This window comes from Salmo trutta, chromosome 38 (assembly GCF_901001165.1).
Source record: "Salmo trutta chromosome 38, fSalTru1.1, whole genome shotgun sequence".
Lineage (NCBI taxonomy): Eukaryota > Metazoa > Chordata > Actinopteri > Salmoniformes > Salmonidae > Salmo > Salmo trutta.
This window is the reverse complement of record NC_042994.1, coordinates 30877994-30904465: the sequence shown is the minus strand read 5'-3', so window position 1 is coordinate 30904465 and position 26472 is coordinate 30877994. Positions and strand designations below refer to the sequence as shown.

At 42.3% G+C, this 26472-nt stretch overlaps 1 protein-coding gene and 1 long non-coding RNA gene across 2 annotated transcripts in view; both read left to right on the top strand.

Annotated features, from left to right (window-relative positions):
* LOC115178590 (zinc finger protein 850-like) overlaps window positions 1-26472 on the top strand; it is a 71232-nt gene that overhangs the window by 27288 nt on the left and 17472 nt on the right. The window lies entirely within an intron of this gene.
* LOC115177717 (uncharacterized) lies at window positions 20203-26405 on the top strand. The gene is made up of 2 exons (XR_003872464.1): window positions 20203-20529; window positions 26294-26405. It is a non-coding gene; the product is annotated as an uncharacterized LOC115177717 (long non-coding RNA).

Here is a 26472-nt window from a genome sequence, read left to right as displayed (position 1 = left end):
TTGTTAAACAATTCTCTCAACTGATGGCGTTCCGTGTCATTGACGAGCATCAGCCTCCGACAGTAGTTGTATTACCTGTGCATAGAAACCAGGATATGGTTTGGCGACATTGTACAGGTCTTCATCGGGTGGTGACGGCATGTCACTGTTGGGAGAGTCATCGATTGTTACCTCACAAGAGTGTACTTCACATGCAGGAGGAGACACGATATCCTCCTCCGTGACGATGGAGTATATTAACAGTTTGCTGTCAGAATCGACATACAGCCTGAACGTTGATGTGTCGTCAAGTGGCAATACAGGAGTTATTGCAATTGCTTTTGACGGACAAGTAAATGGCGTACCTCCCTCGCCATCTAGGTCAGGGAGGACGGAAGAGGCCCAATCACAGGAACAACCAGTTCAAAATCATGGAAGGAGTAATCGATCAATGTTCCTAGCTGAGTGTGCCGATGAATGGAAATATCCGCTTGAGTCAGATTTTGTAGCAGGAGGTAAGTGGATCTAGCGGTTAGCTCCAACAGCGGGTTGCCATTGATAGTTAGCCCCAAGTCGAATAGTTGCGGAGAGGTTTGGAAGAACGCAGTGGTGCCTTCCATCCGGTATCTGGCGCCAGGTTCAGTCTTACAGAAACCTCTGTGGTTCTTGCCAGAATCATCATGCCGGACTCAGTTATCACCTTGCAAGCTTCAGGAATAGTCTACCCGGATGCCATTCGCACCGGGTCGAAAGACAAGGCATGTTGGTTTGGCTGCGCCAAAGACCAAAGAACTTGGTGTATGGTATCGAGTTTAACACCCAATCTTACCAAAATGTCCGCTCCCACATAGACTGTATGTGGGAGGTCCGCGACAACCAGTAGGTAGTGAGATATTTCCTCAGTTCCAATGAGGATTGATGCACACACCTCTATTGCGGTGAGCGTTGTCTGGGAAGTCATTCCCAGTGGAAATCTAAACGTTTTCGGCACAAGGGGATGGCAGTTAGCTGTTTTCGAAATTTCGTTTAACATTTCCAAACTAATTGCGGATTTTTCTGACCAGGTTGCCAGTCTGGCATCCTCAACCATAGTGCTGTTTAGGCACACGCCCCCTATCAGAGGAGGTCGGTAAGTGTCGACTGGTGAATCACCCAAGCCACACAGGAAAACCCCATGTTCGGCTAAGTTCCGAGTTGAACTCGCCTTGTCATTTGTCATCAATGGCGGACTCATGACCAAGTTCACCGGGTTTACAATGTATGACAGGTAGCCTTGGAAGAATGCGGTGAAGTCAACTAGAGGTGACTCGCCGATACCGATTATTGGAGGACCAATAATCGCCGATACCGATTATTGGAGGACCAAAAAAAACCGATGCCGATTAATCGTCCGATTTATTTTTGTAATAATGACAATTACAACAATACTGAATGAACAATTATTTTAACTTAATATAATACATCAATGAAATCAATTTAGCCTCAAATAAATAATGAAACATGTTCAATTTGGTTTAAATAATGCAAAACAAAGTGTTGGAGAAGAAAGTAAAAGTGCAATATGTGCCATGTAAGAAAGCTAATGTTTAAGTTCCTTGCTCAGAACATGGGAACATATGAAAGCTAGTGGTTCCTTTTAACATGAGTCTTCAATATTCCAAGGTAAGAAGTTTTAGGTTGTAGTTATTATAGGAATTATAGGACTATTTCTCTCTATACGATTTGTATTTCATATACCTTTGACTATTGGATGTTCTTATAAGCACTTTAGTATTGCCAATGTAACAGTATAGCTTCCGTCCCTCTCCTCGCTCCTACCTGGGCTCAAACCAGGAACACATCGACAACAGCCACCCTCGAAGCAGCATTACCCATGCAGAGGAAGGGAAACAACTACTCCAAGTCTGAGCGAGTGACATTTGAAACGCTATTAGCGTGCACCCGGCTAACTAGCTAGCCATTTCACATCAGTTACACCAGCCTAATCTTGGGAGTTGATAGTCTTAAAGGGGGGGAACGTTCCAACAGTAATCTGTTCCAAAAAACGTAAAGTAAAAGGTTGCCAACCAACAACGCATACAAAGTAGCAACGCATACAAACCTACCTAACTAGCTGCCGAATAGGCATCAACTCACCACGTAGCTTATTCTTAATGTTTGTCCATAGGCAAACAGACATGTGAGGACAAACATTGTTCGGAATAAACGTGATGAGTGAAAAACGCAATGAAATAGACCACTCCCTACCCGGTATCTTATTCTGCCGCTATACAACTTTGTATGCGTTGTTTTTTGGAAACCTTGTTATTTACGAAGTTTTTGCAATAGATTCCTGTTGGGACGTTCCACAAATTATACCCACCCAGGTTGAAGTCATAAACAGCGCAATGCTTGAAGCACAGCGAAGGGCTGTTTGAATGAATGCTTACGAGCCTGCAGCTGCCTACCACCGCTCAGACTGCTCTATCAAATCATAGACTTAATTATAACATAATAACACACAGAAATACGAGCCTTAGGTCATTAATATGGTCGAATCCGGAAACTATCATCTCGAAAACAAACGTTTTTTTCTTTCAGCGACATACGGAACCGTTCCGTATTTTATCTAATGGGTGGCTAAGTCTAAATATTCCTGTTAGGCATTGATGTTTATGGTTAGGTACATTGGTGCAACGACAGTACTTTTTTTTCGCAAATACGCTTGTTAAATCAACACCCGTTTGTCGAAGTAGGCTGGGATTCAATGAAAATTAACAGGCACCGCATCGATTATATGCAAAACGGCAAATCGGTGGCCAAAAATACCGATTACCGATTGTTATGAAAACTTGAAATCGGCCCTAATTAATCGGCCTTTCCGATTAATCGGTCGACCTCTAAAGTCAACGGAGTTGGCATAGATATTTGTGACCAGACTTGGTTGGTTTTCCAATCCATTAGTGGTACCAAACGGTCAATTAAATCTATCCCAATAAGCATCCGTTCGATGTCGATGGTAGTCACGTACACGGGGTGTATCAGTGACACGCTTTCAAAGTTGAGTTTAAGTAGGAGACGCTTGGTTAGTGGCGAGGAAGCTTCGGTGAAACCCCTAAGCTTCGTGTCGCAATGTTCCGTTTTCAACCAACGTTTTGTTGGGTCCACTGCCCCTTTTAGTTCATCCAGCAAGGTTTCGGATATGAGTGAAAGATTCGGGTTCGACAATATCAGAGTGTGATAGGTCAAACTGTCCTCCAGGACTGTTCTAATGTATGGCCTGTTCGAGTTGGTTTTTCTCGTCATATCCCCAACAAAATGGAGTGGGTTGGGAGTACCGAGCGGTTTGTATTCTGTGTTGCTTTCCAAGACTGATAACTCACCTATGTGACCCAGCGGGTCCTCTATCGGAATGGGAGAGGAATCATTTGTTGCAAAGGTGCTTATCTTGTGCATCTCCCCATCCATATACAGGTCTGTAGACAACCTGCGGGCTTGTCTAGAATGAGTGGGCCCTGAACAGGGATTGAAGTGGGGGCGGGGGTAATGGAAATGTTGACATCCTCTCGAATTGCATGTGTTTCGGCGGACTTGGTTCCCAAAAATTTTACGCCTAGTCATGCTGACTTGTCCTCTTTCTCAAATTTCTTACGATGCAGTACATCTCTTATCAGAGCTTCTATATCGTTTCGGTTAGCGTTTAGATCATTGTTGAACACTTTGTTGCCCTTGTTGCGCTTGTTACCCTTGTGTCCTGACCCTTTGTGAGGGTTAGGCGCAGGGACATATCGGCCAGGTTGATCTCTACGGGACCTGTTAGATTGGGGACGTTCATCATAGCTATTGTTACTGCGGTCGGTGTGGTGGTTACTTGGTTGCCACCCCCTTTGATCGTCATCTTTTACCGCACCTGTCCCTAATGCTGCACCTTCTAATTGGAGTGATGGTTCCCGCCTAAGCTTGAAAGTCGAGATGTCCGGAATCTTAGCCCGGCTTGCTTTTGATGCTTCAAAAGCGGTGCCTGCAAGCTCTCGGAGTGTCGAGATTGGCAACCCAACGTCGGCAGTAGGGCCCAAGTAGTTGATGAAGTTGGGAGACGTTTGACAGAAAGTTGTTTGAATGGTAATAGGTCTTCCATTCCTGTTTCAGAGCATGCCAAAGTAAGCTGAACGAAGCCGGTGATAGCAGGCTTGTGGGTGTTCATTTCGAGCTAGTCTGATATTGTTAGCCAATGAGCTGTCATGTTTGCGAGTCGCAGAACCACTGAATTCTATTTTCAAAACCGTGGCAAGTTTAGCGTAGTCATTTTGCACATGTTGCTCTTGTAGACGGATGAACCTTGTCGCGTGTCTATTGGACATTCGCTTCAATAGGTAGAGCCTGTCGGCATTCGTAGCATTTGGGTAGCCATCCAAGGCGTCCTCTATGTCTGCTAAGAATTTCTCTGTGTCGTTTGGCTTTCCTGGAACGGGGTCAAAGAGGCAGAAGTTTTTGACGATTTTGTCAAGGCGATCCCCGCCGAGTGCGCGGGGAGCATCTGCACCCTCCCGTTGGGAATTGTGGGCCGAAAGGCCAAGAGGAAAAGTCAAGCTGTGGTTGTGTTGACGAGGAGGCCCCATGTCACTGTGGGCCGAATGGCCAAGAGAAAGAGGCTGAAATCTCCTGTCGTCTACATTCCCTCGTTCTCTGAGCTCCGGATGTGAGCTAGGTTGCTTGGTTTGGTTGTCCCACAATAGTGCGTGACTGTTCTGGAGTTCCTCCAGATGATACCTAAGGGTGGTGTTCTACTTCATCGCAGATTCCACCTGGGAGTTGAGGGTGTTTATTTTAGACACGTAACTGTCGCCCTTGCTCCGCTCGGCCTCATACTTATCTGTCATGGTTTGCAGGGAGAGGTCTCGAGTGTGGAGTGAGAGATCCAGTGATGCGATGTCCTCCTTTTGTTTAGAGGTCACATTTTCCAACTTTCTCACCTGGTCTTTCTCATCCTTCATTAAATCAGTGACTTAAATGAGTTCTGCTGTTTTGTCCTCCAATTTGGTCATTGTGTTCATTAACTGATCGTCTTTGGTCTGCAGCTTTTGGAATAGAACATTATTGCTTTGAGTGGTTTCATTCAAAACCGTTTGCAGGGCATCAAGTTGCTCGCCCCGGTTTCTAGCTAGCTCGTCAGATTCATATAGTTTTGCGTGGACAACATCGTATTTAGTTTTGGCTAAAACGAGTTGTTCCTTTAGAATACGAACTTGGTCAAGAGTTTGTTCGCGTTCTTTGTTATACGTGTTAGCCAGATCTTCCAATTTATCTGTTCTCACACACAGTTCCTCGGCTAGCAGTAGCTTATCTTTTTCGGCTTTCGATGCCAGCTCCCTGGTTCTCTCCACCTGTGCCTTGAACTCTCCAGCTTCCTGCTCGTGCCTCTGTTGGGCTGAGGTACTGGTGCACTGTCCCTCTCTGCTGGTGGGCATAGTTGAGGGCTAAATTGGAGAGAACCTTCACAAGGCCTCCGCCTGATGGTCTATTTTGGAGAGCGTCTGTCGCAATGTCTACATTTTGCTCGCTTATGGCATAGAAAACTAACATTTTCAGCCCCTCGGCATAGTTAGGATTTGCATCGTTGCTGAGGTCAGCGATCAATCTTTCCGTGGGTGAAGGTCCACTGATTAGAGGGGGAATGGGTGGAAACCCATCTGATGGATTGCTCATTGTTATGATTATCAGTTATTTCAATTTACGTCTCTCTTTAAATAAACGCTGTCTTTGGCAGGAGGAAAACCAAACTTCGAGGAACCGAAGATGTCCAAACCAGCAAGACGACACCTCTGCTCCCAGTGTGGAAAGAGTTTTAACCAGTTAGGAAGCCTGAAAGCTCATGAGCGAATACACACAGGGGAGAAGCCTTACCACTGCTCCCAGTGTGGAACTAGGTTTACCAGATTAGGAAGCCTGAAAAGACATGAGAGGATACACACAGGAGTGAAGCCACACCATTGTGCCCAGTGTGGAAAGAGTTTTAACAAGTTAGGAAACATGAAATCTCATGAGCGAATACACACAGGGGAGAAGCCTTACCACTGCTCACATTGTGGAAAGAGTTTTAGAGAGTCAGGAAACCTGAACGCTCATAAGCGAATACACACAGGGGAGAAGCCTTACCGCTGCTCCCACTGCGGAAAGCGTTTTAACCATTCAGGAAAGCTGAAAGAACACATGAGACTGCACACAGGGGAGAACCCTTGCAAATGCTCAGACTGTGGGAAGACATATTACTCATCACGGTCACTTAAACGTCATGTGAGAATCCACACGGGAGAATAATTACTTCTCCTAGTGTGTAAATTGATATTTAACATCATATTGACTTAAAATTCATCAGAGAACATACACAATGCTCCCATTGTCTTATATTGTTGATTGAGAATGTGTTTACCTGTCTTTACCATATGATATTGAATTGTACAAAATATTCTTAAACATATATTTGTATGTTTTTATTAGAAAACATGAAGTGAATAGGGAGTATGTTAGTTTGAATATAGAGTAGATCAGATTCCATGTGTTTAAATGGTCCTTTTTTTAAACTCTGACTGTGTGTATGTTTTTCTGAGTGTCATTCCTCCAGCACTACAGATAATCAAGTGATAGTTGGATGTGATGCATTTGCTCCATTGTTTACATTTGCATTGTTGGCCCACTGATGATTTAATGAAATTAAAATGTTCACAGACTCGGTAATGGAAAAGGGTAATTGTAAACTCAGCAAAAAAGAAACGTCCTCTCACTGTCAAGTGCGTTTATTTTCAATGAACTTAACATGTGTAAATATTTGTATGAACATAAGATTCAACAACTGAGACATAAACTGAACAAGTTCCACAGACTTGTTACTAACAGAAATTGAATAATGTGTCCCTGAACAAAGGGGGGGTCAAAATCAAAAGTAGCATTCAGTATCTGGTGTGGCCACCAGCTGCATTGAGTACTGCAATTCATCTCCTCCTCATGGACTGCACCAGATTTGCCAGTACTTGCTGTGAGATGTTACCCCACTCTTCCACCAAGGCACCTGCAAGTTCCCAGACATTTCTGGGGGGAATGGCCCTAGCCCTCACCCTCTGATCCAAAAGGTCCCAGACGTGCTCAATGGGATTGAGATCCGGGCTCTTCGCTGGCCATGGCAGAACACTGACATTCCTGTCTTGCAGGAAATCGCGCACGGAAGGAGCAGTATGGCTGGTGGCCTTGTCATGCTGGAGGGTCATGTCAGGATGAGCCTGCAGGAAGGGTACCACATGAGGGAGGAGGATGTCTTCCCTGTATGCACAGTGTTGAAATTGCCTGCAATCACAACAAACTCAGTCCGATGATGCTGTGACACACCGGCCCAGACCATGACGGACCCTCCACCTCCAAATCGATCCCGCTCCAGAGTACAGGTCTCGGTGTAACGCTCATTCCTTCGACGATAAACGCGAATCTGACCATCGCCCCTGGTGAGACAAAACCGCAACTCGTCAGTGAGAGCACTTTTTGCCTGTCCTGTCTGGTCCAGCGACGAAGGGTTCATGCCCATAGGCGACATTGTTGACGGTGATGTCTGGTGAGGACCTGCCTTACAACAGGCCTACAAGCCCTCAGTCCAGCCTCTCTCAGCCTATTCCGGACAGTCTGAGCACTGATGGATGGATTGCGCGTTCCTGGTGTAACTCGGGCAGTTGTTGTTGCCATCCTGTACCTGTCCCGTAGGTGTGATGTTCGGATGTACCGATCCTGTGCAGGTGTTGTTACACGTGGTTTGCCATTGCGAGGACGAACAGCTGTCCGACCTGTCTCCCTGTAGCGCTGTCTTAGGCGTCTCACAGTACGGACATTGCAATTTATTTCCCTGGTCACATCTGCAGTCCTCATGCCTCCTTGCAGCATGCCTAAGGCACATTCCCGCAGATGAGCAGGGACCTTGGGCATCTTTCTTTTGGTGTTTTTCAGAGTCAATAGAAAGGCCTCTTTAGTGTCCTAAGTTTTCATAACTGTGACCTTAATTGCCTACCGTCTGTAAGATGTTAGTGTCTTAACGACCGTTCTACAGGTGCATGTTCATTAATTGTTTATGGTTTATTGAACAAGCATGGGAAACAGTGTTTAAACCCATTACAATAAAGATCTGGGAAGCTATTTGGATTTTTACGAATTGTCTTTGAGAGACAGGGTCCTGAAAAAGGGACGTTTCTTTTTTTTGCTGAGTTTGTGTCCACATAACTGAGTATGTGACTAACCTTGTGAAACTGTCCTATTATAATCTCCTGTTTTTGGGAGTATCTTCCTGTGTTGCTAACCAGCTGCACCTGCATTCTTGTATGAATAAAGTCCCTCCCAGGAACAGGAAACTATAAAGATATGTGCTCATCACCCAATGCTTTGGTATTCAGATAGTGTTGACAATGTAATTGTTATTCTCTCTGAGCTCAGAAATAAAGAATCTTGGTTTGACTTGGACTCCAGCAGATCCTTATTTTATAATATCCACCACAACTAGCCCACGGATTGTGGTATTATTATTGTCTCAATGAAGAGTTTGTTGTTTGACTTTCCTGGGGGCATTTACAAGCCTCAAACTGGTTAAATAAACGTTTCCACGTCATTTCAACAAAACACAATTTTTTTCCATGGACTTGCAACCTAAATCCAATGACAGGTGACATTTTGTGTTGATCTCATGTTGAATTCACTTTAGTTGACGACTCAAAGAAATGTAAATAGAATCTAGATGTTGAACTGACGTCTGTGCCCAGTGGGCTGGTTTGAATAAAATGCAGGTGTTGGATCAATATCCACCTTAGTAGCTAAGTTTCTGTGCAATATGCAAAAGATTTTCATGTGAATATTCTAAAATCTGCATAAAACAATATATTCCTTTTTCCACCAGAAAGGTTTCTATCAGACAGACTTATTGCGGATAAAAGGCTTTACGTGACAAAAAAATACTTTTGCTGTTAAATTCCCATGTACCGAATGGAAAATGCAAGTTAAATGGGTTTCCATCACATTTTCAACTCTACTGATGGTTTTAAACACTGTTGCGTGAAATAGAAAACGTGCTCTTGTCCCGTGCACTGTAGCCAGCAGCTCACAGATACAGTGCTGGTAGGCTACCTACATGATGAGATTATTATGGATAAGAGAGCTATTATTTTATTTGTCAAATGGCAACCAAGCATCAGTCATCATGTCACCAGAATAAGACCCTCAAAATGTATTGGAAAGGAGCATCAAGCTCATCACGTGCACTTTCACCACCCTGTGAAGTTCATAACTAATTTCATCTGTAGCCTAATAAACTGCATGGGTTCCCAAGTTGTAGTGGGAGGACCACACAACATATCATCGCGTCTCCAAGTTAACTTGGATATGATGGTTATTATATAAATATTTGCGCATAAAGAAGTTTCCACCACCATTTCTCGCTCATAAATGTTTACTGACACAAAATAACCCCACCATGTCAAACGAACTAACAAATTGTCTGTCGGCATTTATAAAATTGGAAAGGCATATCCTGTTTCCATCAGCCTGGCCATTACTTTTGAAGTGGTTGGATCAATATCCAACTTCAAGATTTGGATGAAGCCTGATTTGGAATGTCTGAGTAGTTCTGATGTCATAATACACCCCTCTGATAATCAAGTGATATTTGGAATGTCTGAGTAGTTCTATCTGATGTCATAATAACCCCTCTGATAATCAAGTGATATTTGGAATGTCTGAGTCGTTCTATCTGATGTCATAATACACCCCTCTGATAATCAAGTGATATTTGGAATGTCTGAGTATTTCTATCTGATGTCATAATAACCCCTCTGATAATCAAGTGATATTTGGAATGTCTGAGTAGTTCTATCTGATGTCATAATACACCCCTCTGATAGTGATCCATTTGCTCCATTGTTTCCATTTCAGTTGGTTTCCCACTCTGATGATTTATATCTGACAGAGGGGCTTTAAAGGAATAGTATGGTGACATATTAGTGGGGCTTTAAAAAAATAGTATGGTGACATATTAGTGTGGCTTGAAATAAATAGGATTATTAATCATAAACTCCTGTAGCAACAATACACTGCAGCTTTGACGTCAAGAAGAGAATGGGCTGATGGGTGGTGGTGCTACTCTATAGGTAAGGCTGTCCAATATGAATGTTCAATACACACAATAGGTTGATCAGTAGCCTGTTAGCTAGCTGCTACAGTCCAATATGAATGTTCAATACACACAATAGGTTGATCAGTAGCCAGTTAGCTAGCTGCTACAGTCCAATATGAATGTTCAATACACACAATAGGTTGATCAGTAGCCAGTTAGCTAGCTGTTACAGTCCAATATGAATGTTCAATACACACAATAGGTTGATCAGTAGCCAGTTAGCTAGCTGCTACATCTTTAGCCGCACTGCTAGCTAACACAGCTGGCTAACACAGCTAGCTAGCTAACACAGCTAGCTAGCTAACACAGCTAGCTAGCTAACACAGCTAGCTAGCTAACACAGCTAGCTAGCTAACACAGCTAGCTATCAACAAAGTCAAATTGCCCTCCAGGCCTCGTGGTGGCAGCAGTGCACTACATCCACTGTTTACCAGAGCTTCCTGAGTGGAAAATAATTAGGCTGTATATATAGCTTGATTTTGGAGCCATCAGCATACCACCCTGCATCCCACAGCTGGCTTGCTTCTGAAGCTAAGCATGGTTGGTCCTGGTTGGTTATGCAAACATTTGTTTATTAGATTATATTTATCAATTGGAATATTGTTTTATTTCTAAATGGTCATGCCTTGCTTATGTGTTCTCTTATTGGTCAATCATTTTAATTAGAATATAGCAATTATGGTCTCTCCTCAATCACTTACAGTTTCTTTGGAAAGTATTCAGATTGGGGACATTGCCTTGTGTAGGGTGCCATCTTTCGGATGGGATGTTAAACGGGTGTCTTGACTCTCTGGGGTCACTGAAGATCCCATTGCACTTACAATAAGAGTAGGGGTGTCTTGGATTATTTCCCAATCTGGTCTCATACCTTGATGGTCATCTAACCATCCCCAGTTTATAATTAGCTCATTCATCCCCTCTCCCTTGTGACTATTCCACAGGTTGTTGCTGTAAATGAGAATGTGTTCTCAGTTGACTTGCCTTGTTAAATAAATAATAACCATGTTTCTGTCAAGTTTATTAATTAGGATATATACAAATATGATGATGTCATAGTGAATTCATGACATGTGTTTAAACAAGACTTTTCATACATGGCTATATACATTATATACACTATATACATTTTATATACACTATATACATTTTATATACACTATATACAGTGCCTTCAGAAAGTATTCAAACCCCTTGACTTTTTCCAAATTTTGTTAAGTTCAGCCTTTACAGCCGGGGTGGCAGGGTAGCCTAGTGGCTAGAGCGTTGTCCTAGTAACCGAAAGGTTGCAAGGCCATCATTGAAAATACGATTTTTTTCTTAACTGACAGGTCTTTAGAAATTGTTGCTAATTTATTAAAAATACAAAAACTGAAAAATAACATTTACATACCCTTTACTCAGTGCTTTGTTGAAGCACCTTTGGCGGCGATTACAGATTTGAGTCTTCTTGGGTATGACGCTACAAGCTTGGCAAACCTGTATTTGTAGAGTTTCTCACATTGTTCTCTGCAGATCCTCTCAAGCTCTGTCAGGTTGTATGGGGAGCGTTTCTGCACAGCTATTTTCAGATCTCTCCGGAGATGTTAGATCGGGTTCAAGTCCGGGCTCTGGCTCGGCCACTCAAGGACATTCAGAGACTTGCCCCGAAGCCACTACTGCATTGTCTTGGCTGTGTGCTTAGGGTCGTTGTACTGTTGGAAGGTGAACCTTCGCCCTCAGTGATCTGGAGCAGGTTTTCATCAAGGATCTCTCTGTACTTTGCTCGGTTCATCTTTCCCTTGATCCTGACTAATCTCCCAGTCCCTGCTGCTGAAAAACATTCCCACAGCATGATGCTGCCACCACCATGCATCACTGTAGAGATGGTGCCAGGTTTCCTCCAGACGTGACACTTGGCATTCAGGCCAAAGAGTTCAATCTTGGTTTCATCAGACCAGAGAATCTTGTTTCTCATGGTGTGAGAATCCTTTAGGTGCCTTTTGGCAAACTCCAAGTGGGCTGTCATGTGCCTTTTACTGAGGAGTGGCTTCCATCTGGCCATTCTACCATAAAGACCTGATTGGTGGAGTGCTGCAGAGATGGTTGTCCTTCTGGAAGGTTCTCCCATCTCCACAGAGGAACTCTAGAGCTCTGTCAGAGTGACCATCTGGTTCTTGGTCACCTCCCTGACCAAGGCCCATCTCCCCCGACTGCTCAGTTTGGCCGTGCAGCCAGCTCTAGGAAGAGTCTTGGTTGTTCCAAACTTCTTCCATTTTAGAATGATGGAGGCCACTGTGTTCTTGGGGACCTTCAATGCTGCAGAAATGTGTTGGTACCCTTCCCGAGATCTGTGCCTCGACCCAATCCTGTCTCGGAGCTCTACAGACAATTTCTTCTACCTCATGGCTCTGTTTTTACTCTGAATACTTACTGTTATGTAAAGAAGGTGTATTTTTTATCTTTAATAAATGTTTCTAAAAACATTTTTGCTTTGTCATTTAAATGTTTTATAAATGTTAAATGTTTTATATTTAACTAGGCAAGTCAGTTAAGAACAAATTCTTATTTACAATGACGGCCTACCGCTGAACAGTGCCTTGTTCAAGGGCAGAACAACAGATTTTTACCTTGTCAGCTCAGGGATTCGATCTATCAACCTTTTAGTTACTAGCCCAATACTTTAACCAATAGGCTACCTACCGCCCCAAATTATGGGCTATTGTGTGTAGATTGCTGAATATATATACTGCTCAAAAAAATAAAGGGAACAGTTAAACAACACAATGTAACTCCAAGTCAATCACACTTCTGTGAAATCAAACTGTCCACTTAGGAAGCAACACCGATTGACAATACATTTCACATGCTGTTGTGCAAATGGAATAGACAACAGGTGGAAATTATAGGCAATTAGCAAGACACCCCCAATAAAGGAGTGGTTCTGCAGGTGGTGACCACCGACCACTTCTCAGTTCCTATGCTTCCTGGCTGATGTTTTGGTCACTTTTGAATGCTGGCGGTGCTTTCACTCTAGTGGTAGCATGAGACGGAGTCTACAACCCACACAAGTGGCTCAGGTAGTGCAGCTCATCCAGGATGGCACATCAATGCGAGCTGTGGCAAGAAGGTTTGCTGTGTCTGTCAGCGTAGTGTCCAGAGCATGGAGGCGCTACCAGGAGACAGGCCAGTACATCAGGAGACGTGGAGGAGGCCGTAGGAGGGCAACAACCCAGCAGCAGGACCGCTACCTCCGCCTTTGTGCAAGGAGGAGCAGGAGGAGCACTGCCAGAGCCCTGCAAAATGACCTCCAGCAGGCCACAAATGTGCATGTGTCTGCTCAAACGGTCAGAAACAGACTCTATGAGGGCCCGACGTCCACAGGTGGGGGGTGTGCTTTCAGCCCAACACCGTGCAGGACGTTTGGCATTTGCCAGAGAACACTAAGATTGGCAAATTCGCCACTGGCACCCTGTGCTCTTCACAGATGAAAGCAGGTTCACACTGAGCACGTGACAGACGTGTCAGAGCCTGGAGACGCCGTGGAGAACGTTCTGCTGCCTGCAACATCCTCCAGCATGACCGGTTTGGCGGTGGGTCAGTCATGGTGTGGGGTGGCATTTCTTTGGGGGACCGCACAGCCCTCCATGTGCTCGCCAGAGGTAGCCTGACTGCCATTAGGTACCGAGATGAGATCCTCAGACCCCTTGTGAGACCATATGCTGGTGCGGTTGGCCCTGAGTTCCTCTTAATGCAAGACCTCGTGTGGCTGGAGTGTGTCAGCAGTTCCTGCAAGAGGAAGGCATTGATGCTATGGACTGGCCCGCCCGTTCCCCAGACCTGAATCCAATTGAGCACATCTGGGACATCATGTCTCGCTCCATCCACCAACGTCACGTTGCACCACAGACTGTCCAGGAGTTGGCGGATGCTTTAGTCCAGGTCTGGGAGGAGATCCCTCAGGAGACCATCCGCCACCTCATCAGGAGCATGCCCAGGCGTTGTAGGGAGGCCATACAGGCACGTGGAGGCCACACACACTACTGAGCCTCATTTTGACTTGTTTTAAGGACATTACATCAAAGTTGGATCAGCCTGTAGTGTGGTTTTCCACTTTAATTTTGAGTGTGACTCCAAATCCAGACCTCCATGGGTTGATAAATTGGATTTCAATTGATTATTTTTGTGTGATTTTGTTGTCAGCACATTCAACTATGTAAAGAAAAAAGTATTTAATAAGATTATTTCATTCATTCAGATCTAGGATGTGTTATTTTAGTGTTCCCTTTATTTTTTTGAGCAGTATATATATATATATATATATATATATATATATATATATATATTTATCCATTTTAAAATAAGGCTGTAACGTAACAAAGTGTGGAAAAAGTCATGGTGTCTGAATATTTTCTGAAGGCACTGTACAAACATCACATTGAATATTGAACTCACTTTCAAAAAGCTCCATGAGGAAGAAAGGATTCCCAGATGATCTTTTAGATGTTCTGTCTTCAGGATGTTCTGGGTTGATGGCTGTTGGAGAGGGGAGGAGCAGTTGAGTGAGCTGGGGCCTTTTATTGCCCTTCCTCTGGGAGCCTGTCAGCTTGTGACATGATGAGAGAGAGATGGCCTACCTGTAAGATATATTGTGTTATAAACATACTTCTATTTGAAGAGGTTTTTGACCATTCGGGGACCTAATCTCAAACGCTCATGAAAAAAATATTGTCCACACGAAAGACTGAATTTGGGAATAAAAAGGCCTAAGCCTTGTTGTGGATAAATGTCTATAAAGAATGACTGGTATTAGATATCTGCTCCATTTTTGGGGGACATGTTGACAAGATGTTGGGGAATCACTGGAGGGGAATGTTGACCAACTGAGCATCTCAGTGTACAGTTCAATAAACACAATAGGAGTTTTGGTACATTTCAGTCTTCTGTGATGTATTTGAAGTGTCATATTGGGATGTAAACTCAAATAGGAATACATCTAAACTATATCTGACATGGTACTGGTGTCTTCTTTTTTAAAGCCCATAACCATGTGTGTGATGTGTCAACAAAAAAGGGCACCCCCCCATAAAAAGATCCTGCAACAGAAAGCTGCTCAATATGTTGAGTAAGTATTTTGCTTACCATTATATCTAACCCAACTCCATGTGTTGCCACTATCATGTATCCTACCATGACTATATCCAACCCAACTCCATGTGTTGCCACTATCATGTATCCTACCATGACTATATCCAACCCTACTCCATGTGTTGCCACTATCATGTATCCTACCATGACTATATCTAACCCAACTCCATGTGTTGCCACTATCATGTATCCTACCATGACTATATCTAACCCAACTCCATGTGTTGCCACTATCATGTATCCTACCATGACTATATCTAACCCAACTCCATGTGTTGCCACTATCATGAATCCTACCATGACTATATCCAACCCTACTCCATGTGTTTCCACTATCATGTATCCTACCATGACTATATCTAACCCAACTCCATGTGTTGCCACTATCATGTATCCTACCATGACTATATCCAACCCTACTCCATGTGTTTCCACTATCATGTATCCTACCATGACTATATCTAACCCAACTCCATGTGTTGCCACTATCATGTATCCTACCATGACTATATCCAACCCAACTCCATGTGTTTCCACTGTCATGTATCCTACCATGACTATATCCAACCCTACTCCATGTGTTGCCACTATCATGTATCCTACTTGGCTGAAGCTTTGATCCAGTGGAAGAAGTATTGAGGAGCAGGAAGGTTAAAGGTCACTTCAGGATACAGCTGTTACTCTACACACCATCCCTAGATAATCCAGTAATGAGAGAAAATGTCTAGAATATTTAGGGCTGTTTTATTTGATTTTTTTTTTTTTACAGGTTTCTGATTTGTCAGTTTTTCAGATTTTCTCTCTAAATCATACTGTTAATAGAAAAACAAAAACATTAGATGTTCTAAGTCAACAACAATACTTAAACCACATCAGGAGACCACTTTTGAAGTCTGAGAAAAATCTAAAGTAATTGAAGATATTTTCATTTTTTGGGGTGTAGGTAACCACAACTTGCAGGCAGTGGGTTCAGAATAACTATGGCAAAAAATGGATACAGATTATACCACCACCCAAAAGGCCACTTTAGAGACTGGAAGGGTAAAGGGTCATGTGTTCTACACAGGTAGAGCCCTATCTGTCCATGTAGCCTTTTACAAAGTGGGCACTGCATCATGTGGCAACACCAACACTCACCTAAATAGCCCATATGCCACTGGGTGAGAGAAGTTTTCATTGTTTTTGGGCAGCATTATGTGAGGTGTTATTATGTGTTGTTAGCGATGAGCCTTGGTCAATTTATCTCTGAATATGCCACCCTCTTCAATCTGTCACCTAATCCTGTCTAATGGGCAGGTCAGCCCCGGAGAAAAGTATTGGCTGTAAGAAGTAAGAGAAAACATAACATCTGGTTGTTTTTAAATTACTTATTTTATTCCCATATTCTGCATTAGATGTAGCTAAACTCCAGTAAACAGAGATTAGATTCTTAATCACATTTTCTAAATCATCATGCAATAACAATGAGTTATTTAATTTCCAATAACCACCAGAGTATTTCTTAACATCATTACTACACATTCTTACAGTCAACCATATGACTTTATGATCCGTCAGGACTGCAGGCAGTATTTTTACCTCTACAGTGTTGGGCTCAAGACTAGAGGTTATCACCCACAAATCAATTCTTGATTGTAAAGAACGATCTCTATTACTCCATGTGTATTGTATCTCTCCAGGGTTTTTTTACTCTCCATATGTCAATTAAGTCCAGGCTTTGGCAGCAATTCACCAACTTGTTCACACCAATGTTAGGCCTATGGGGCAATCTATCAGTCACATTAGAATAAACCATATTAAAATCTCCACCAACTATAATCTGACTGGATGGATATTTTCTCAGAAGATTTTTAAGAATTTCTTCAATTTCCTCTAGAAGTAAGTAATTTGGAGGACTAGAACAGGATCCATATACATTACACAACACAAATAATCTGTCCATGTGGTTGATGACCGCTACTAGCCAATGTCCATTGGAGTCCATTTGAGTAAACAAAAATGTCCCTTTGAAATTGTGTGCTAAAATTGCAACCCCAGCTGAATGATTAGTCCCGTGGGCCCAAAATAGTACATTGCCCCACTGATTTTTCCAATAATTATAGTCCTCTTTGCATGAATGTATTTCTTGAAAGAATACAAGATCTGCGTTGCAGTCCTTACAAAACAGAAAACAAGCTTCTCTCTTCAACAGGCATTGATTGACATAAACTTCAAGTTCATATCTATAGAATAGAAAGAAAAATCCTATGCAATCTCAACTTTACCCTCTCTATAAAAAGTTGCTTCATATATGTATTAACAGAAGTCTTAACCTGTAAAACAGTAACACCATAATTCAGAACTAGAAGTTCAGTTTGCAGTGAGGAAGGAGCTACCTTGTAAACCTACCGACAGAACAAATCACCCCGGTCGTATTTCTTTACCGTTGGCGAAAAAGGCTCTGATTCCCCTGTAGTATCCACCCTTTTCTTGATTTCGGGCCTGTTGTACAAGAGGCCACAATTGTGCCTTTGCTGCCTTGTCTGCTGCAGGCAAGTCCTCACCGAATCTAAGTTCTCTCTTTCAGAAAGGCGCTTTCCTTTGCTTTCTTCCAAACTGCATCTCTCGCTGTGCGAAAAGCAAACTGGATGATGATCGAGCGGCTGACGAAGGCATCTTGTTTCTTCCCAATACGATGAGCAACATCCACAGCCATATCTCCATTGGGGAAGTCCGGTGCCACACGGTTACAGATGTCTCTTACTAAGCGCTTCACATTCTCATCCTGGTCCTCCGGGACACCGTAAAGCCGTAGCCCCCACCTTCTCCGGTATCGCTCTGCTTCCGATAAGCGCTCTTGCATGTCTGCAAAGGTCTTCTCCTGAGCAGTGCATTTCTCAGATGTAGCAGTGTTTGCAAGTTTAAGCTCTTCGATACTTTTGTATGCATGATTCAGAGAGGTCTCGAGGTCAACTATTTTTGATGTGTTTTCGCGTATCATTTTCTCCAGACCTTCGGCTCTTTCGTTTATCTTTGCAGAGACAGCGTCGATTATGTTGACCTGTAGTTCGCGCAAAGACAATTCTTTCTGTATTTTTGGGTGCAGGACTATTGACTGCATTTTCAGAATCAACCGAATGTCCAGAATCAATTTCTTCTCCTGAGGAGTCAGGTGGTGGTTTTTCTCCACCGTATGAGTGCTCAGCTAGCAACTGCCTTCTCCTCCCTTTGCTCTTTCGCACATTTTTTCTTCCATTTCTCAAAGTTTCAGATCAAATTAGTGGTCAACTAAGCGTTGTTCTCTATTGTGTTTACTATAAGCCTAGTTCCGTTACATTTAAGTAAGTTTGAGAGGGATAAAAGTTAAGGTTACTCGGAGCAAGCCGAAATGTCGTCTGCAGTCGCCGCCATCTTCAGCGCCTCTCCGTGACGTATTGTAATGAAACAGCAGGGAGCAGGTCTCGAACCCTCGACCTTCAAGCCCGAAGTCCGGCGCGCTATCGACTGTGCCGCAAAAGTATACTCCGCCCAGACGTAAGAGAGAGAACAATGGCTAAACCCGGTCTTAACTTCCAATGCTCCATCCCCCTGCCCAACCCCCTCCACGCCACTCCGCCAACCACCAGGCTGCCCGGTATCAGAACATTCCAGGCATTCCCGTGATTGGCAGATAGCACGTTGATTGGCATGACCCCGGGAACACTGGTAAGTACGACACAACCCACTAATAGCCTAACACATAACCCACAACTGTCTGTGCGGGTCGCTACAGTATAATCTAGTGGACGGAACTGGAGGCTTCTTCAAAAGCGACAAAAGGCTTCTGATTCAACCAACGCGGTGGTTTGCTAGTGAACATAAAGCTGAAACATTGGAGCTCTTTAGACCAATCTTGTGTATATTATTCTTAGTGTTTTGAACACAATTACGTATCTACAAGTTCATTTAAACGTAATTTGCTTATATTATTCTTAGTGTTTTGAATGTAATTATGTTTACCTATCCACTCGTTCTTTTAAACGTAATTTGTTTCTTAAATTTGCAAATGTGTTGAATTGATAATGCGCTAGGCTAATCTCCCGCAGCATGAGGTCACCAAACTAGAAGGAGAAAGAAGCTCTGATGAAAGGAGAGGACGAAGCTTTCAGAATGAAAAAGGAGGAAGAGGAGGCTATCACATTGAAAGAAGAAGAGGATGATATTACAGTGAAAGAGGTTGTCAGAGTGGAAGAGGAGGTAGAAGCTTTCAGAATCAAAAAGGAGGAAGATGATGTGACATTGAAAGAAGAGGAAGAACCTTTTGGAGTAAAAGAGGAAGAGGAGGCTATCTCAATAAAAGAGGAGGAGGAAGACGTTTTAGGAGTGAAAAAGGAGGAGGAGGAGACAGAATATCAGATTAACACCAGTGAGTACTGTCTTAAACACAGGGGCACAAACTCTGCAGTTGTTGAACTAATGTGTGGTTTTAAAGGGGCATTCTACTGAAGTTCTACACTTGAATATGTTGTTCAGTACTGTAGGAATTGTTAAAGGGGCAATCTGCCATTGGTACATGTATTTTTGTGACTTTTAAATTAGATGTATTTCATTACCCTTGTTGTCTATATTAAATTACACTTCATCTAATACAACAGGCTTTTAAAATGCAATATTGGTTCATAATTTCTATTGAACGTATCAAAGGGCACCGATTTCATGGAACGACCCTTTAACATTTGCATCACAAACAATATTTTCAAAAAACATAATGAAAGTGGCCAATTTTAGGCCCATTGTAGACATATTAATGCCTCTTGTAAGACCCTATGATTCCAATAGAAGATCATAAGTTTACCATCTGTTTGATGTTCTCATTCACACAGGAGAGAGAAATGACTATTGTGGATCCTCTTGGGAGCCTCAACAACATCCTGATCCTGTCGAGGCAGAGAAGAGTCTCTCCAGATCATTACACCAGGTGGTACAGCTTGGTCTGGTCTAGCATACAGCTTGTTCTATCAGGGTCTGGGCTGGGTTTCTGTAAAGCACTTTATGACAGCGGTGACATCAGCATCCATAATGAGATGTCTCTGTATCCCCTCTTTATGGCTACCAGGACAACGCTAGCCCTTCCTCCCTCCCGGAGTCCATGTGTCATGCCTCTCCCGGTAGCGCCTTACTGCTGGGTATGAAGAGGTTGTCTGTACTGCTGGTGGACTGCAGGAAAACAACGGGGCTGAGTGGAACTGTGGGAGGAGGAGAAGAGAAGAAAGGATCAGATTTGACTCATCAAAGTAAGTGTTGTAGTTTAGTTTGAACAATTACAGTAGATCTTCCCACTGGTATCCGTTACCAGGACAACCAGCAGAGTTCTGTTGACATGAAGATACACTGGTATCTGTTACCAGGACAACCAGCAGAGTTCTGTTAGTTGACATGAAGATAGACTGGTGGATATGGATGTTATGAATATCATAACACTGAAAAGGATTCTGCCAATGAAAAGAGAGAAACCAATAGACCATATGAAAGTTAGCTTTAGAGAGAAAGTTTCAAGATGATCTGATGTAAGGTGCATGTTTTACAAAAACATTTCCTAAAATCATTATGGCTGTTACATTGTCTGTCCCAGTCAACCCCCTTATCTTTACAAGACTCTAGGACACACAAACTAAACTCAAGACACTTCAATGTGGTCTGTATTGCTTCATTAACATCTGATCTACACAACTTAACATAGAATTAAAGATACAACTTGTATGTTTTGCTTCATTAACATCTGATCTACAGATATATTATTCTACACTACTGGTCAAAAGTTCTAGAACACCTAGTCATTCAAGGGTTTTTCTTAAATTTTACTATTTTCTGCATCGCAGAATAATCGTGAAGGCATCAAAACTATGAAATACCACATACGGAATCATGTAGTAACCAAAAAAGTCTTAAATAAATCAAAATATATTTAAAATGTGAGATTCTTCAAAGTAGCCACCCTTTGCCTTGATGACAGCTTTGCACGCTCTTGGCATTCTCTCAACCAGCTTCATGAAGTAGTCAGCTGGAATGCATTTCAATTAATAGGTGTACCTTGTTAGAAGTTAATTTTTGGAATTTATTTCCTCAATGCTTTTGAGCAAGTCAGTTGTTGTTGTTACAAGGTAGGGGTGGTATACTGAAGATAGTCCTATTTGGTAAAATACCAAGTCCATATTATGGCAAGAACAGCTCAAATAAGCAAAGAGAAATGACAGTCCATCATTTCCTTTAAGATATGAAGGTCAGTCAATCAGGAAAATTTCAAGGACTTTGAAAGTTTCTTCAAGTGCAGTCGCAAGAACCATCAAGCACTGTGATGAAACTGGCTTTCATGAGGACCACCACAGGAAAGGAAGACCCAGAGTTACTTCTGATGCAGATGATAAGTTCATTAGAGTTACCAGCCTAAGAAATTGCAACCCAAATAAATGTTTCAGAGTTTGTTAGGTTCTTATTTTTCAGATTAAATAACCCACGGACACTAGAAAAGCTTTTACCCAATTTTAATTATTTCCAAAGGTTCTGTACAGCTGTAATCAGACAACTCAACATTTGTCCCACTCAGATATATCCCACTTAACCTGTTGGGGGTAGGGGGCAGTATTGACACGGCCGGATAAAAAAAGTAGCCGATTTAATCTGGTTACTACTCCTGCCCAGTAACTAGAATATGCATATAATTATTGGCTTTGGATAGAAAACACCCTAAAGTTTCTAAAACTGTTTGAATGGTGTCTGTGAGTATAACAGAACTCATATGGCAGGCAAAAACCTGAGAGGATTCTGAACAGGAAGTGGCCTGTCTGACAAGTTGTTGTTCATCTTGGCTCTTTTTATTGAAGACTGAGGATCTTTGCTGTAACGTGACACTTCCTACGGCTCCCATAGGCTCTCAGAGCCCGGGAAAAAGCTGAATGATATCGAGGCAGCCCCAGGCTGAAACACATTAGGGCGTTTGGCAAGTGGCCAATCAGAGGACAATGGGCTTAGGCGCGTGCCCGAGTCGACCCCATGCTTTATTTTCTTTCGTCTGTTTACCTAAATGCAGATTCCCGGTCGGAATATTATCGCTTTTTTACGAGAAAAATTGCATAAAAATTGATTTTAAACAGCGGTTGACATGCTTCGAAGTACGGTAATGGAATATTTAGAATTTTTTTGTCACGAAATGCGCCATGCTCGTCACCCTTCTTTACACTTTCGGATAGTGTCTTGAACGCACGAACAAAACGCCGCTATTTGGATATAACAATGGGTTATTTGGGACCAAACCAACATTTGTTATTGAAGTAGAAGTCCTGGGAGTGCATTCTGACGAAGAACACCAAAGGTAATAACATTTTTCTTATAGTAAATCTGACTTTGGTGAGTGCTAAACTTGCTGGGTGTCTAAATAGCTAGCCCTGTGATGCCGGGCTATCTACTCAGAATATTGCAAAATGTGCTTTCACCGAAAAGCTATTTTAAAATCGGACATATCGAGTGCATAGAGGAGTTCTGTATCTATAATTCTTAAAATAATTGTTATGCTTTTTGTGAACGTTTATCGTGAGTAATTTAGTAAATTCACCGGAAGTTTGCGGGGGTATGCTAGTTCTGAACGTCACATGCTAATGTAAAAAGCTGTTTTTTGATATAAATATGAACTTGATTGAACAAAACATGCATGTATTGTATAACATAATGTCCTAGGTGTGTCATCTGATGAAGATCATCAAAGGTTAGTGCTGCATTTAGCTGTCTTCTGGGTTTTTGTGACATTATATGCTAGCTTGAAAAATGGGTGTCTGATTATTTCTGGCTGGGTACTCTGCTGACATAATCTAATGTTTTGCTTTCGTTGTAAAGCCTTTTTGAAATCGGACAGTGTGGTTAGATTAACGAGAGTCTTGTCTTTAAAATGGTGTAAAATAGTCATATGTTTGAGAAATTGAAGTAATAGCATTTCTAAGGTATTTGAATAACGCGCCACAGGATTCCACTGGCTGTTACGTAGGTGGGACGATTTCGTCCCGCCGGCCCTAGAGAAGTTAAGACACCCCTCCTTCTCGCCAATCCTTCTTATGGTTTAACAGGAAAAGAGTTAAAAGGGTAACAGGATGCCAAACCCCCTTCAGGGGAACTGAACCCTAACCCCTTATTTCCTGACCACAACCCCTCCTTCACCTAATCCACAGATATCCATCTGTCTTCCCTATATCAACACGTCGCTCTCCTCTCCTCCATCAAACACATTCCAAAGTCTTCTGGCTTTCCACCGAGAACCCTTAACTTTCTCCTTTGATTCTATGCTTCTTTTCTATCATTTATTTAATATCTCACTGTTCAAAATGTTGAACCCAACAGTTCAAGTAACAGACACATCTCAACATCATCTGTTCAGAGGAGACTGCGTGAATCAGGCCTTCATGGTCGAATTGCTGCAAAGAAACCACTACTAAAGGACACCAGTAAGAAGAAGAGACTTGCTTGGGCCAAGAAACACGAGCAATGGACATTAGACTGGTGGATATCTGTCCTTTGGTCTAATGAGTCCAAAGTTGAGATGTTTGGTTCCAAGCGTCATGTCTTTGTGAGACGCGGGGGAGGTGAACGGATGATCTCTGCATGTGTGGTTCCCACCGTGAAGCATGGAGGAGGAGATGTGATGGTGTGCGGGTGCTTTGCTGTTGGCAATGTCAGTGATTTATTTAGAATTCAAGTCACACTTAACCAGCATGGCTCCTAAAGCATTCAGCAGCGATACACCATCATGTCTGGTTTGCGCTTAGTGGGACTATCATTTGTTTTTCAACAGGACAATGACCCAACACACCTCCAGGCTGTGTAAGAGCTATTTGACCAAGATGGAGAGTGATGGACTGCTGCATCAGATGACCTGGCCTACACAATCCCCCGACCTCAACCAAATTGAGATGGTTTGGGATGAGTTGGATTGCAGAGTGAAGGGAAAGCAGCCAACAAGTTCTCAGCATATGTGGGAACTCCTACAAGACTGTTGGAAAAGCATTCAAGGAGAAGCTGGTTGAGAGAATGCCAAGAGTGTACAAAGCTGTCATCAAGGCAAAGTGTGACTACTTTTGAAGAATCTAATATATATTTTGATTTGTTTAACACTTGTGGTTACTACATGGTTCCATATTTGTTTTTTAATAGTTTTGATGTCTTCACTATTATTCTACAATGTAGAAAATAGTAAAAATAAAGAAAAACCCTTGAATGAGTAGGTGTGTCCAAACTTTTGACTGGCGCTGTACATTCAATTCCCTGGCAACAGCTCCAGTGGACATTCCTGCAGTCAGCATGCCAGTTGCCCGCTCCCTCTGAGACATCTGTGGCATTGTTGTGACAAAATTGCACATTTTAGAGTGGCCTTTTATTATCCCCAGCACAAGGCGCACCTGTGTAATAATCAAGCTGTTCAATCAGCTTCTTGATATGCCACACCTGTCAGGTGGATGGATTATCTTGGCAAATAAATGTTCACTAACAGGCATGTAAAGAATTCTGCAATCCTTTTTTTCAGCTCATGAAACATCCAACACTACAAGTTGTAATTATATTTTTGTTTATTGTAGTAACTGTCAGTTTTAGGAACATCTACCCAAAATATTTCACCTTATTTTTTACTTTACCCAAAATATGACATCAGCGATAGTCAAAATGTTGAAATAAGAAATTAGGCCATTTAAATTACTTATTTACTTATTTTATGTTTAACTTCTTTGAGCTAGGGGGCAGTATTTTGACATCCGGATGACAAGCGTGCCCGTAGTAAACTGCCTGCTACTCAGTCCCAGAATCTAAGATATACATATTATTAGTAGATTTGGATGGAAAACACTCTGAAGTTTCTAAAACTGTTTGAATGATGTCTGTGAGTATAACAGACCTTGTTTTTTTTTTTTTAGGTCACTCTCTCTTTTCAATGGGTTTTCATTGGGATTCCAGATTTCTAAGCGACTGGCTTGCAGTTCCTATCGCTTTCACTGGATGTCAAACAGTCTTTAGAAATTGGTGGAGGTTTTTCCCTTGAGAAATGAAGAAGTAGCACCTTTCAGAGCGAGGCTCGAGGAAAGTGTACTCTTTGATAGAGGCGCGCAACCAGAAATTTGATCGCTTATTTACGTTAATAAATACCTAAAGTTGTATTAGGAAAGTTGTTTGAAAGGTTTGGACAAAGATTACAGGTAACTTCTGAGATATTTTGTAGTCATGTTGTGCGTTTTGGAAACTTTTTTTCTGGATCAAACGCGCCAAATAAATTTACATTTTGGATATATAACGACGGAATTAATCGAACAAAAGGACCATTTGTGATGTTTATGGAACATATTGGAGTGCCAACAGAAGAAGCTCGTCAAAGGTAAGGCATGAATTATATATTTTTTCTGCATTTTGTGTCGCGCCTGGCGGGTTGAATTATGATTGTCTGTGTTTGTTTACTGAGGTGCTATGCTCAGATTATAGCATTGTTTGCTTTCGCATTAAAGCCTTTTTGAAATCTGACACGTTAGCTGGATTCACAAGAAGTGCAGCTTTAATTTGGTGTATTGCATGTGTGATTTCATGAAAGTTTAAATTTTAGAGTAATTTATTTGAATTTGGCGCTCTGCATTTTCACTGGACGTTGGCCAGGTGAGATGCTACCATCACACATATCCCAGAGAGGTTAAGGAAGTGTGTAGGTCACATTCTGTATCATACAGCCATGAAAGTTATATTTTCAGAACCACCTGCTCGATTGGAATCCAGCAACATCTGTGTCTTCAGTGTCCTAGAACTGTTTTAGTTTTTTGTGTTCTGACTTGTAAAACAGGATGAAGAAAATAAGTAATGTAAATATATCAGTAATTACCAGGAAGCTCTACATTTGTTTTAAAATCACACTAAGATTGTTAAATTTGGCCTCAGGTTATTGAGGGATCTGATTAGGATTTACCCTCGTAGCAAGGCCGTTTTATCATGTGGAGGTTTCATTCGAGTCTCTTTTTTTTTTTTAAACACTGTCTTTGGCAGGAGAAAGACCAGACTCAGCGGAACCAGAGCCATATGAAAAAAGCGCCACTCCCTCGTGCTCCAGCAGCACTACATCCCCATTCAGAAGATAATAAAACACGTTTCTTTTAGTTACTTTTTTTCTCAACTTGTTTCTATTACTTTTTGTTTTGTCAAGCTAACTTACAGAGTAGGTAGCT